Genomic DNA, 13,854 nt, shown 5'->3' on the forward strand with positions numbered 1-13,854 from the left:
ATTATAATATTGCAGTGTCGGGTAACCTACCCGTATACTGCACACCCCCAGACTTTAATGTGAGTAAGGCCTCGTACTCACACACATGCCTTTCTGAACCGGCATCCAATGGTACATAAATTAAGCATTACATTATAAATATGGTAAATAATTATTTCACACAGAAGATATAACATTTGTAACTTAATGAACAGACGACGCAAGGGAAAGGGGCGTCTTCTTGCTTCTTAGACACGGCCGCCGACCTGGCACAGCGGACTTAAGGTGAACCAGGTTAGTCCATTTTTCTTGGTTAAAGTATAACAAGGGAAGTACACAGGGGTTTCCTGCGGGTGTATAACAGGCAAGGGCTCACATGGAGGAGTCCATTCTTGCGCACAAACGTCAAGCAAGCTATTTCCAGTAGCAACTGCCTGGGAAGAGACACCACCAGCATAATCAAAGTCCCCTAAACGGACTGGCGGACGTCCCCTGTTCATCCGGGTGGACCTTCTCAACACAGGGGTCTCCTCCTCCCTTAGCATCGAGGTAGGAGAGAGACGAGCAACAGGAGGGTCTCCACCAGTGGGACCCTGGTCAGGAACAACAGGATCCCCTATAAGGAGGACTGGATCCGGGGCATTTTGAACCGGCTCTTCTGGAGGTAAAGGCACCATAGGTGTCGGAGCGGGCACCAACAAATTCAACCATGGTGTCAGGAGCCAATGCATGGGTTCGGTGTCATACATTCGATTACTGACAGCCTGCATAGGATCCTCAGGCTGTATTGATGACTCTGACACAGGTGATTCAGATTCAGAACTCTCAGCACTGGGTTCTTTCATCAGGCAGAGCTTTAACCGGTTCCTGTGCACAATTTGGGATCCCCTGCCTTCTCGGGTAATCTCATAAGTGTGGGTCCCAGCATTTGGGATCGCAATGACAACATAGGGAATCTGCTCCCATTTACTGTCCAGTTTACTTGTACGACGGTTGTTTTTCAACCACACCACATCTCCTATTGTCAAGGGTTCTGCATGGGCTGCTTGATCATAGTCTCTCTGCTGTCGGTCTCTAGCATAATCCATACGTTCCTGAACAATGGCTTTGGCCGTATTCAATCGCCTTTGGTGCTCAGCAACCCAGTCGGTGTTAGGTAATGGGTTGATGCAATCAGGTACGTGTATGTCCAAGGAGTGATCAGCAGGCAATGTCCCTTGGCGCCCAAACATCAAGTAAAAAGGGGTATACCCAGTGGAACAATGGATGGTATGGTTGTACGTGTACATGAGCTGTGGCAACAGACTGGGCCAATCCCCTCTGGTTTCAGGAGGCACGGCCCTCAGCATTTCTATCAAGGTCTGGTTCATTTTTTCACACAGTCCATTACCTTGAGGATGGTAGGCCGTTGTCCGGATCTTCTTGCAGTTGTGTAAGCGGCACAGTTCATGGAACAGATGGGACTCAAAAGCAGGGCCTTGATCAGTGAGGATCTTTTCTGGACATCCGTAGGGCAAGAGGAAGTGTTTCCAGAACAGTTCGGCTGTAGTCTTGGCCGTCTGGTCTCTCATAGGCACTGCTATGACAAACTTGGTGAAGTGGTCAATAATAGTCATGGCATAAGCATACCCTGAGCGACTAGGCTCCAACTTCACATGATCGATGGCGACAAGTTCAAGAGGACGGGTACTTACAATGGGTCGTAGTGGTGCCCTCTGGTCGTGGTGCTCACTTCGTTTTAAGGCACAGGCTATACACTCCCGACACCATCTCTCAATGTCCTCTCTCATGCCCACCCAATAAAACCGCTGGCGGATATTAGCCTCAGTCTTTTGGACCCCAAAATGACCGGATTGATTATGATACATCTCCAACACCATACCTGCATCTCGTCGGGGTATGAGAATCTGATGCACTCTCTCGTTGGATACTGGGTCTAGGCTTCTCCGTAGTAATAGGCCCTTTTGTATGAAGAGCTGATGGCGCTGTCTCCACAGTTTGGTGAGCTCTGGATCTGCAGTCTTACGTCTAATTCTCTCAGGGGCTCTGCCACTAGTAATAAAATCCAACAACTCACCCAGCACTCTACTTTCAGACTGTAATTTCACCCATCTTTCCTCTTTGGGCTCGGGCTTACTGGAGGGTGAAGGGGCGGTGGCTCTGTCATTGGTAGCTCGAGCCTGATCCTGTTGAGCAAATTTGTTATAGAAGGCCGGCATTTCTACATATGCCCAAGCATCCCGCCCGTCATCAGGAGCTGTCTCTGTGGGAAGCCTGGATAAAGCATCAGCATTATCATTAGTACGTCCAGCACGGTATTTTACAGAGAAATCATAGTTGGCGAGGCGGGAGGCCCATCTCTGCTCCAAGGCCCCCAATTTAGATGCGCCAGAGGGTTATTGTCGGTGAATGCAATAAACGGGGTGGCGGCTAGATAGTCTTTGAATTTCTCCGTCACTGCCCACACTAATGCCAGGAACTCTAGTTTGAAGGAACTATAATTCTGATCATTTTTCTCAGCCCCTTTCAGGGAGCGGCTTGCATAAGCTATCACTCTTTCTTTTCCCTCTTGGATCTGAGCCAACACAGCTCCCAGGCCTCGTTTGCTAGCATCGGTATAAAGATGGAAGGGTTTGCTGTAGTCTGGGTAACCTAACACAGGAGGCTCGGTCAATTTCTTTTTTAACAATTGGAACGCTATTTCCCTTTCCTCATTCCACTCAATGGGCACAGGAGTCCTAGGGCTTTTCTTGGGTTGCCCCCTCAGGAGTTCCTGAATAGGATCAGCTATTTGAGCAAAATGGGGGATAAAACGTCTATAGTAGCCTGCAAAGCTAAGGAAACTCCTCACCTCTTTGACGGTAGTGGGGACCGGCCAATTACGGACAGCCGCTAGCTTATCAGGGTCAGGCTGCACGCCCTCTGCGCTTACCACATGCCCCAGGTATTTTACTGCAGGTTTGAGCAAGTGACACTTGGATGGCTTTACTTTCAAGCCATATTTGATAAGGATTTCAAATACTTCTGCTAAATGTTTCAGATGGTCCTCATATGTTTTTGAATATACAATGACATCATCTAGATACAGCAGCACTGTTTCAAAGTTTTTGTGGCCCAAACACCGCTCCATTAGTCTCTGGAAAGTCCCTGGGGCATTACATAGCCCGAACGGCATACAATTGAATTCAAACAGGCCCATGGGAGTGGTGAAAGCCGTCTTTTCCCTATCTGCTGGGGCCATGGGTACTTGCCAGTAGCCACTGGTCAAGTCCAATGTGGAGAAATAAGCGGAGGAGCCCAGAGCAGTTAGTGACTCCTCAATGCGGGGCAGTGGGTATGCATCTTTGTGGGTTATTTGGTTAATTTTTCTATAATCCACACAGAAACGGATACCACCATCCTTTTTCTTTACAAGGACCAGGGGTGCAGCCCACGGACTACGGCTGTCCCGGATTACCTTAGAGTCTTTCATCTCTTGGATCATTTCTTTTACAGTCTGATATGAAGTCGGCGGCAAGGGTCTGTATCTCTCCTTGATAGGAGGATGAGAGCCAGTAGGTATGGTGTGTTGTATGGCACTAACCTCTCCATAATCAGTAGCATGTTTACTGAAGGCCTGGTGGTGCTCTTTGACAAGCTGTAGGATCCCTTCTCGTTGATGTTGGGGGGTAGCCTCGTCCCCGACATGGAGCTCTTCCCACCAGGGTACTTGTGGCTGGGTCACCGGCGGACGTCCGCTGACTGCAGCTGGCGGCTTTTCTGTCACTGGCAGACGAATGATGTCCTGGAAGGACACCTGGGAAAGCTGGGCAACAGGGCAGTGCTTAGTAAGCGCAACAGGATGATCACTCAGGTTAATCAGACGGACAGGCACTTTACCTTGAGAGACGTTCACCAGGCACTTGGCAGCTCTCACATAAGGGTAGTTCTCCATCTGGATTGGTTCCACCAGGCTGGATAATCTTGGCCTTAGACTCCCAGGACAGCACGACACCATAAAAGAGTTTGAGAATTAGGAGGCAGAGTCACAGGCTTATTATCACGGATCCTGGCAGTACAAATTTCTCCTTTCCCATTAGCAAACCTCTGCTGAGCACTTAACACGGTAATAGTCTTCTGAATCACCCTCTTGGATGCAGAGGAAGCAGTGGGCAAAGTCTGATGCAGTGCGTCAAGTATTTCAGAATAACAGTTCTTGAAGACATTGGTGCCTAGAATGACAGGATGTCCTCCTCTGTCGCCGGCTTGTACTACTATCACCCCCTGTTGAGGCAAGGTTGCTTCTCCCACCTGCAGGGTGGGTTCCCAGTACCCATGAACCTTTACTGGCTTGCCATTGCTGGCGATAATCTCCACCCAGGATTCAGGCGGTTGGGCTAACTGGTTGGTGTCCCAGAATTTTTCAAATGTGGGCAGCTGAATGGTAGTGACCTGGGACCCAGTATCTAGTAGGGCTTCAAAGGGGACCCCGTTGATCTCTATATTGATTTTAGGATGGGATCCTACATACCGGGGCATCCAACTTGGATCCTTTGGACCTAATGTTCTACCTCCCGAGGGGTGGTCCTCAGCCTCGAGGGTAGCCCGTTTAACTGCCAGCACGTGGATTCTGTGTGTCCCACCTTTTTACAGTATTTACACACGGGCCGTTTGCGGTCTTTGGAACGATCTCTATTACGCCTCCCAGGATCCCTGGGGTGAGTCTCTTGGTATGGAGGTGAGAATGGTTTAGGAGGTGACAGGAACTCTTCCTCTGACATTAGGGGTTTTTCCCATTCTTCTATCTTTCTGCACACTCTCTCTAAACTTTTAGTGAGATGGTTTACCTGTTCCGTCAGCATGGCTATAGTATCAGTAGCTGAAGCTTGAACAGCTTGGCCGGCCCCAGCCTGGTGAGGGATAAGCGGTTTTGGCCTGCAGACTGGCGACTCAGGTGGGGTGCTCACCTCCGTAGATACTGTTGACCCCAGAATTTTTATAGCTAGCTCTTTAAAATCCAGAAAGGTACTGCCGGGGTGTTGGGCTGACAGCATTTTTAATTGAGTCCTTATTTGCTCACTAGACACCCCTGTGATAAATTGTTCCCTCAGGGTCTGGTCCTGATTATCAGCCTCCCTGGGATCTATCTGGATTACAGCCCCCAAAGCCTCCTGAAGTGATAGGGCATAGTCACGGAGGGACTCACCAAACTTCTGCTTCTTGCAAAAGAAGTGCATCTTTATCTCTGAGGCAGTCCTTGTTTCAAAAATGGTCCTGAGGCGGGTGAATATTTGCTCTAGAGTACTCCGTTCAGCATCAGGCCAGGATAATACCTCTCTGCGGGCAGCTCCCTCCAATTGTGCTAGCAGGATTTCCATCTGCTGTTCGGCATTTATGGGGTACAGTTTGAATAATGCCAGCAACTTTTCTTTAAAGTCTCTTAAGGTATGGGCCTCCCCTTTATAGCGGGGAAACCATGGGGCCCCAAAATAGTAAGGCATAGTAAAGGGCATCATGCTGGGGGCTTTAGGAGGATTAGAAGCCGCAAGTTCTCCTGGTGCCGGCTGCTCGGGAACTCCCGGCTCTGACATATTAGTTTAATAAGATGCGGCCGCTGGCGACTAAAAGGGCCGGAACAATCCCCTTCCCTCCGGTTACAAGTCCTTACAGGTATCGCCGGGGTTGTGCAGGCCAAGTCTCGTGAGACTCCGGACGTCCTGTGTACGCGGTGACGTTGCTGATGCAGGAAAAGCAGGGCCGCGGCGGTGCGATGATGAAGAGGGGCGGGATTCTCTGTGTCTTTGAAGGGATCCGCCCACGAAGGTCCTCAGCAGCGCGGGAAACTTTACTCTATGCGGCCGGCGGCCATCTTGGTCGCCATCCCCTGACAGCAAGCAGGGGCGTTGAAAAGTCAATAAATTGCAATCCACAAACACGATTTTCTCTCTGGGGGTAGCGAAGCGCCTCCGATTCTTCCCAGGCACAATTATATTCCACAGACTTGGGAAGAAAGGGTACAGTCCTTGCAATACGGTGATGGAATAGTTAAAGCACACAGTTCACACTTCTCTGCACTCCAGAAGCATGCGATCCTGTTCGTGACGCCAAAAAGAGCGATGCAGTGTCCCAGGGGGTCAGTAGTGTAGCTTTAGGTATGCTGGGCTTTGTAGTGCAGGGTAACCCACTAACCTGGGACTCACTGTCGTCTTCAAACGGGTCAGCACTGGAACAGGCAGGTGATGAACGTCGTGACGCCAGTGCCAATTGAACGGTGGCACACCGTGTAGTGACAGGCGGAATAATTGAGGAATCTTTATATTTGAATAACAGGGTAACTTTACTGAAGATACTTGAAGATAGATGAACAGTCAGTAAGTACAGTTCCAGAATATTCCACACGTTACAAAACAGTCATAGCAGTGGTTCAGGCTATTAAGCGCAGCCGCAAAAAGCTATCTTCAAGACAGGCCTCCTAGGATCAGGGCTTTCCTCTTACTCTAGATGTAGCAATACACTTCAGGCAACTATTCTCTCTGCAGGGGTACACTTCCTTCCTCTCCTGCTTTAGTTCCTGGCTGTAAGCAATACTCTCAAGGTCCAGACACCCAAATCACGGTGATAACCCTTGAGCAAAGGTTTTGTAGAGGTTCCCCTTTTCTCCTGTGGACAGGCTGTTACTTAGAGTACCTCAGGTATACTTGACCTGGAAAACTGGGTGGGAATGATCCTCCACACCAGTGATGCAATTTCTGCACTAGTTACTGAGTCCTGAATCTCTCAGAACCCACTCTGAACTAGGAACTTCCAAATACTACCCTTCCTGGGTTAGGCCCTAGCCTATTTATACTAACTTCGGGGCTCCCTCTACTGGCTGGAATATGAATTGCCGGCTACAGGCCTAACTTTCTTAAAGGGAGCTACACATTATAATATAGCAGTGTCGGGTAACCTACCCGTATACTGCAGACGGAAGCTTCAATTCACTCGCTGACTCGGCTCTTGGTCTGACTCAGGAAGTTGATTCTTTAAAACCCTGTGTGTAAATGTGTAATTATCTACCCCACTGTAGGGAAAAAACAAGCTTCCGGGGGGGGGGGGGGGGGTGAATTTAACACTGGGGTAAATAATATAATTAAAATGGAGGGTTAAATGTGTAAATGTATTTAAAAAAAATACATCTCTCTCAATAGTTATATAGCCAGTGGCGTCGCCAGGGGGGGGCCAGAGGGGGCCACGGCCCCCCCTACATCAAGCTGTGCCCCCCCATGTGCCCCCCCAACTAAAATGTCCCCCATTCATTTTGATACTAGTGTTGGTCTGTGCTGCCTGCTGCGCACTGTGTAGGCACTCCTACCGGACATCTAAGTTCACACATCTCAGTCTGATGATCTGACTGAGTCTTGGTGCCCGGGTGCCGTTGCGCTCTCTCTCACTCTCCGCCCACTGCCGCCGCGCACGTCATAAGCCCCGCCCCCGCCACGTCATAAGCCCCGCCCCGCCACGTCATAAGCCCCGCCCCCAGCCCCATACCAGTTGAGTCAGACTCAGTGTCTGAGCTAGTCTCAATCACCTAGTCGAGACTAGCTCAGCTGATCTGAATTTATTCAACTACTGGCAGCAGTGCGGGAGGCGCTCCTGCTCCTCCTCCTCCTAGGCGTGTGATGTCACCGTGAGCAGCCCTCCCACTGCCTGTAGTCTAACTTGCTTAAAGGGGTTCTGCACTTTTATTTAACTGATGATCTATCCTCTGGATAGATCATCAGCTTCTGATCGGCGGGGGTCCGACACCCGGGACCCCCGCCGATCAGCTGTTTGAGAAGGCAGCGGCGCTCCAGCAGCGCCGCGGCCTTCTCACTGTTTACCGCCGGGCCGCCCGCCCACTCACGTCACGACTTGTATCAACTAGAGTGGGCGCGGCTAAGCTCCATTCAAGTGAACAGAGCTTAGCCGCGCCCACTCTAGTTGATACAAGTCGTGACGTCAGTGGGCGGGCGGCCCGGCGGTAAACAGTGAGAAGGCCGCGGCGCTGCTGGAGCGCCGCTGCCTTCTCAAACAGCTGATCGGCGGGGGTCCCGGGTGTCGGACCCCCGCCGATCAGAAGCTGATGATCTATCCAGAGGATAGATCATCAGTTAAATGAAGGTGCAGAACCCCTTTAAGCCAGCCAGGGCCAGACGAGACTAGAGACTGACTGAGACAGACGAGACAGTGTGTGGCCCTACCGATACCGAACAGACAGACAGACAGACTGGACTGAGACTGACCTAGTGATGACGGTGTGTAGCAAGCAGGACACTCAGGTTAACTTAATAATATAAGGTACTACAACTTATGCGTTCTTTTCTTCCGGCATAGAGTTCCGTCGTCGGGGCTCTATGCCGGAAGAATACTGATCAGGATTATCCTAATGCATTCTGAATGGACAGTCCGTCCTTCAGGATGCATCAGGATGTCTTCCGTTCCGGAACGGAACGTTTTTTGGCCGCAGCAAATAGCGCAGCATGCTGCGCTTTTTGCTCCGGCCAAAAATCCGGAACACTTGCCGCAAGGCCGGATCCGGAATGAATGCCCATTGAAAGGCATTGATCCGGATCCGGCCTTAAGCTAAACATCGTTTCGGCGCATTGCTGGATGCAACGTTTAGCTTTTTCTGAATGGTTACCACGGCTGCCGGGACGCTAAAGTCCTGGCAGCCATGGTAAAGTGTAGTGGGGAGCGGGGAGCAGCATACTTACCGTCCGTGCGGCTCCCGGGGCGCTCCAGAGTGACGTCAGGGCGCCCCACGCGCATGGATGACGTGATCGCATGGCACGTCATCCATGCGCATGGGGCGCTCTGACGTCATTCTGGAGCGCCCCGGGAGCCGCACGGACTGTAAGTATACCGCTCCCCCGCTCCCCGCTCCTACTATGGCAACCAGGACTTTAATAGCGTCCTGGCTGCCATAGTAACACTGAAAGCATTTTGAAGACGGATCAGTCTTCAAATGCTTTCAGTACACTTGCGTTTTTCCGGATCCGGCGTGTAATTCCGGCAAGTGGAGTACACGCCGGATCCGGACAACGCAAGTGTGAAAGAGGCCTAAGTCTCTTTCTATTCTAAGGCTACTTTCACACTTGCGGCAGTGTGATCCGGCAGGCAGTTCCGTCGTCGGAACTGCCCGCCGGATCCGCCGATCTGCAGCTGACTGAAAGCATTTGTGAGACGGATCCGGATGCGGATCCGTCTCACAAATGCATTGCAAGGACGGATCAGTCTCTCCGCTTGTCACGCAGACAGACGGATCCGTCTTGTACATTTTTTCACATTTTTACCGGTCTTCGCAGGCCGGAAGGACGGATCTGGTATTTTGAATGCCGGATCCGGCACTAATACATTCCTATGGGAAAAAATGCCGGATCCGGCATTTAGGCAAGTCTTCAGTTTCTTTTCGCCGGAGAGAAAACCGTAGCATGCTGCGGTTTTCTCTTTTGCCTGATCAGTCAAAACGACTGAACTGAAGACATCCTGATGCAACCTGAACGGATTGCTCTCCATTCAGAATACATTAGGATAAAACTGATCAGTTCTTTTCCGGTATAGAGCCCCTGTGACGGAACTCTGTGCCGGAAAAGAAAAACGCTAGTGTGAAAGTACCCTAACTAGAGAGATTAGATCTGACTGTGACTAAGGGCTCTTTCACACCTGCGTTCTTTTCTTACGGCATAGAGTTCTGTCGTCGGGGCTCTATGCCGGAAGAATCCTGATCAGTTTTATCCTAATGCATTCTGAATGGAGAGAAATCCGTTCAGGATGCATCGGGATGTCTTCAGTTCCGGACCGGAACGTTTTTTGGCCGGAGAAAATACCGCAGCATGCTGCGCTTTTTGCTCCGGCCAAAAATCCTGAACACTTGCCGGATCCGGAATTAATGCCCATTGCCGGATCCGACGTTTAGCTTTTTCTGAATGGTTACCATGGCTGCCGGGACGCTAGAAGTCCTGGCAGCCATGGTAAAGTGTAGTGGGGAGCAGTATACTTACCGTCCGTGCGGCTCCCGGGGCGCTCCAGAGTGACGTCAGGGAGCCCCACGCGCATGGATGACGTGATCACATGGCACGTCATCCATGCGCATGGGGCGCTCTGACGTCATTCTGAAGCGCCCCGGGAGCCGCACGGACTGTAAGTATACTGCTCCCCCGCTCCCCACTGCTACTATGGCAACCAGGACTTTAATAGCGTCCTGGCTGCCATAGTAACACTGAACGCATTTTGAATGTGTAACGTGTAATTCCGGCAAGTGGAGTACACGCCGGATCCGGACAACGCAAGTGTGAAAGAGCCCTAAGACTGAGAGGAGAGCTGGCTGGCGGCTGCCCCTGAATCTTCCTGATTTAAAAGTTAAAGGGGTTCTGCACTTTCATTTAACTGATGATCTATACTCTGGATAGATCATCAGCTTCTGATCGGCGGGGGTCCGACACCCAGGACCCCCGCCGATCAGCTGCTTGAGAAGGCAGCGGCTCTCCAGTAGCGCCGCGGCCCTCTCACTGTTTACCGCCAGCCCAGTGATGTCACGAGTTACGACTAGTATCAACTAGCGTGGACGTGGCTAAGCTCCATTCAAGTGAACAGAGCTTAGCCGGGCTCAGGCTAGTTGATACTAGTCGTGACGTCAGTCACTGGGCCTGCGGTAAACAGTGAGAAGGCCGCGGCGCTGCTGGAGCACCGGTGCCTTCTCAAACAGCTGATCGGTGGGGGTCCTGGGTGTCGGACCCCCGCCAATCAGATGCTGATGATCTATCCAGAGGATAGATCATCAGTTAAATGGAAGTGCAGAACCCCTTTAAAGTTACTGTCAGTGCAGCCTGGATGATTACAGTGTTTACTTTACCGTTTAGAGAAATCATGTTCAAATGTGAGTGGTGGGAGCGTGATGTCATGAGTCATTACACTGTTATAGGGGGGGAAGGATCTGTGGATGATACTCTTATAGTGCTATAGGGAGGGGGATCGGGGGTCTGTGGATGTCATGACACTGTTATGGGGGGGGCGGGGAATCTGTAGATGACACTGTTATAGGGACGAGGATCTGTAGATGACACGATTATTGGGGGGGGGATCTGTGCCACTCTGTGGATGACACTGTTAGGCTCCATTCAGACATCCATAACAGCGGCAATGTACGGGTCGGCATTTTTTTTCGGGAACGGAATTGCGGACCCGGAAGTGCGGGTCCGCATTTCCGTATCCGCCAGCACGTCGTGCTGCCCTATAGAAATGAATGGGTCCGCAATTCCGTTATGCAAATTTCGGATGTGTGAATGGGGCCTTATAGGGAGAGGGATCCCGGTATGACACTGATATGGGGTGGATCTGTGGATGACACATATAGCATAAGATGCTATAAACGGTATGTCATCCACAGATCCCCCTCCATAAGGGTCATCCACAGATCCCCCTCCATAAGGGTCATGCACAGATCCCCCTCCATAAGGGTCATCCACAGATCCCCCTCCATAAGGGTCATCCACAGATCCCCCTCCATAAGTGTCATCCACAGATCCCCCTCCATAAGTGTCATCCACAGATCCCCCTCCATAAGGCTACTTTCACTTGCGTTCGGAGTGGATCCGTCTGGTGTCTGCACAGACGGATCCGCTCCTATAATAATACTGAGTACAAGTACTTCAGGTGCTTGCCGATAGCGATACTATCGGTTCATGCCATGTGACAAAGAGAAGGGGACTTGACACAGCTGGTAGATGCTGTATCTGGAGTAATTCCAGCATGCCCAGGCAGCTAGGACATGTTGAAATCTGAGTGATTATTTTTATTTATTTTTAAACCACAGACAGCAGGACTTTTCTTCCCTATTGCGGTTTTAGGTATTGGGTAAAGTATCGTAGCATTTCTAAGCATACTTGTGTAAATGTATCGTTGTTATAGCTGCCCCCCCCTACTTTTGTCCTGGCCCCCAGTGTGCCCCCCCAAAATTTGAAAGCTAGAGACGCCACTGTATATAGCTACTGAATGAGACAGAAGTAGGGATTCCTTTAACATATATATCTCCTTGAGAAGCCAATTTGACTCTAAAGGGTTAATTCAACCTGTAATCTAAACTCTGTGTCCTGTCACTTCTCTTATCTCTCTGCTGACTGTCATCTGTCCCTTAACCTTATCACTGCTGCACAGGGGCGGATTAAGTGCATGATAGGCCCGGGGCTGTCTACCCAACTTGGGCCCCCCCCCCCCCCTCCCTCCATTTTATTTTTTTTTATTTTTTTTTATGAAGAGGCTGCGGTGCTTTATGAGCGCCACAGTCTCTTCTTAGGCCATATGACATCTTCAGACAAAAAAAAAATACCCCAAATTGGGTCCTAAACTGAAAAATTTGGTCGTCAAATTTAAAATACATATAATTGTAATAAAAAAGACATGGAGGAGAATACAGCACCACATACCTGTTACATCCAGTGACATCTCCTGTCATGTAGACCTTCTATTTCCTCTTCTCCTCCATTTGACCCAGACCACCATGGCAAATTCTTTTAGCCGCATCTCGTCTCTACAGTTTGTAACACAGACACGTTAGATTTCTCAATTTTTCCATCAACCTCCTCATCCTGGTGTCCCCACAGTGTCATCCTGCCACCCCCAATACTGTGCCTGTTGTGCTCCCCAATGCCCCAGGAACTATACTGCTGAAAAAATAGTGACCCTGATAGATATAATTGGGGTAATTTATCAAACTGGTGTAAAGTAGAACTGGATTTCCAAAAGAGCTGTCAAATATGAAAGGTGGAATCTGATTGGCTGCTATGGGCAACTAAGCCAGTTCTGCATTACACCAGTTTGATAAATTACCCCAAATGTCCCTATAGTGTCCACAGCAGCTATAATGTCCCCTAGAGACCCCCAGTAATAATACCACCCTCTATTGTGCTCCAGGCAATAATCCCTGTATAGTGTCCCCAGAAATAATAGAATTGCCCCTATAGTGCCTCCCCAATAGCAACACCCCCATATAGTAATTTCCACCACACTGCCCCCACATAGTAATCCCCCCCATAGTAATTTGCCCCCACACAGTAATTTCCCCCAAACTGCCCCCATATAGTAGTTTGCCCCCACACAGTAATTTGCCCCACACTGCCCCCATATAGTAGTTTGCCCCTGCACAGTAATTTGCCCCACACTGCCCCCACATAGTAATTTGCCCCACACTGCCCCCACATAGTAATTTGCCCCACACTGCCCCCACATAGTAATTTCCTCCACACTGCCCCCACATAGTAATTTCCACCACACCGCCTGAGGCCTATGCGGTGAATGCCGGTGATCGGCGACGGGACAGGGAGCTATGCGGTGCTGGGCCCGGGGCTGCCGAACCGAACGTCCCTATTGTAATCCGCCACTGCTGCTGCAGCCTGGTCATCAGCCTCCGTGTAAACTGTTCTAGTGACTGACGGTTCTCAAAGAATCGAATGAGTCTCTAACTAAGGCTACATGCACACGACCGTATTTTGTTTCAGTGTCCGATCCGTTTTTTTTGCGGATAGGATGCGGACCCATTCATTTCAGTATGTCCGTTCCGTTGCTCCGCAAAAAAAATAGAACATGTCCTATTTTTTTCTAGTTTGCGGACTTGGATAGGCATTATTACAATGGATCCGCAAAAAAAAACGGATCCGCAAAAAAAAACGGATGCCATACGGAATGTCATCCGTTTTTTTTTTGCGGAACCGCAATTTGCGGACCGCAAAACACACACGGTCGTGTGCATGTAGCCTTAGTCGGATTTTTAGATTCTTTTAACCTGTGACTCATTCGATTCTTAGACTCCCTGTACTCTGTGACTCAGAGCTGCTAGTGCTTGCGTCAGCTCTGATTGGTTGCAGGGCGGGGTGAGCGGGG

The sequence above is a fragment of the Bufo gargarizans genome, chromosome 10 (genome assembly GCF_014858855.1).
Source record: "Bufo gargarizans isolate SCDJY-AF-19 chromosome 10, ASM1485885v1, whole genome shotgun sequence".
Lineage (NCBI taxonomy): Eukaryota > Metazoa > Chordata > Amphibia > Anura > Bufonidae > Bufo > Bufo gargarizans.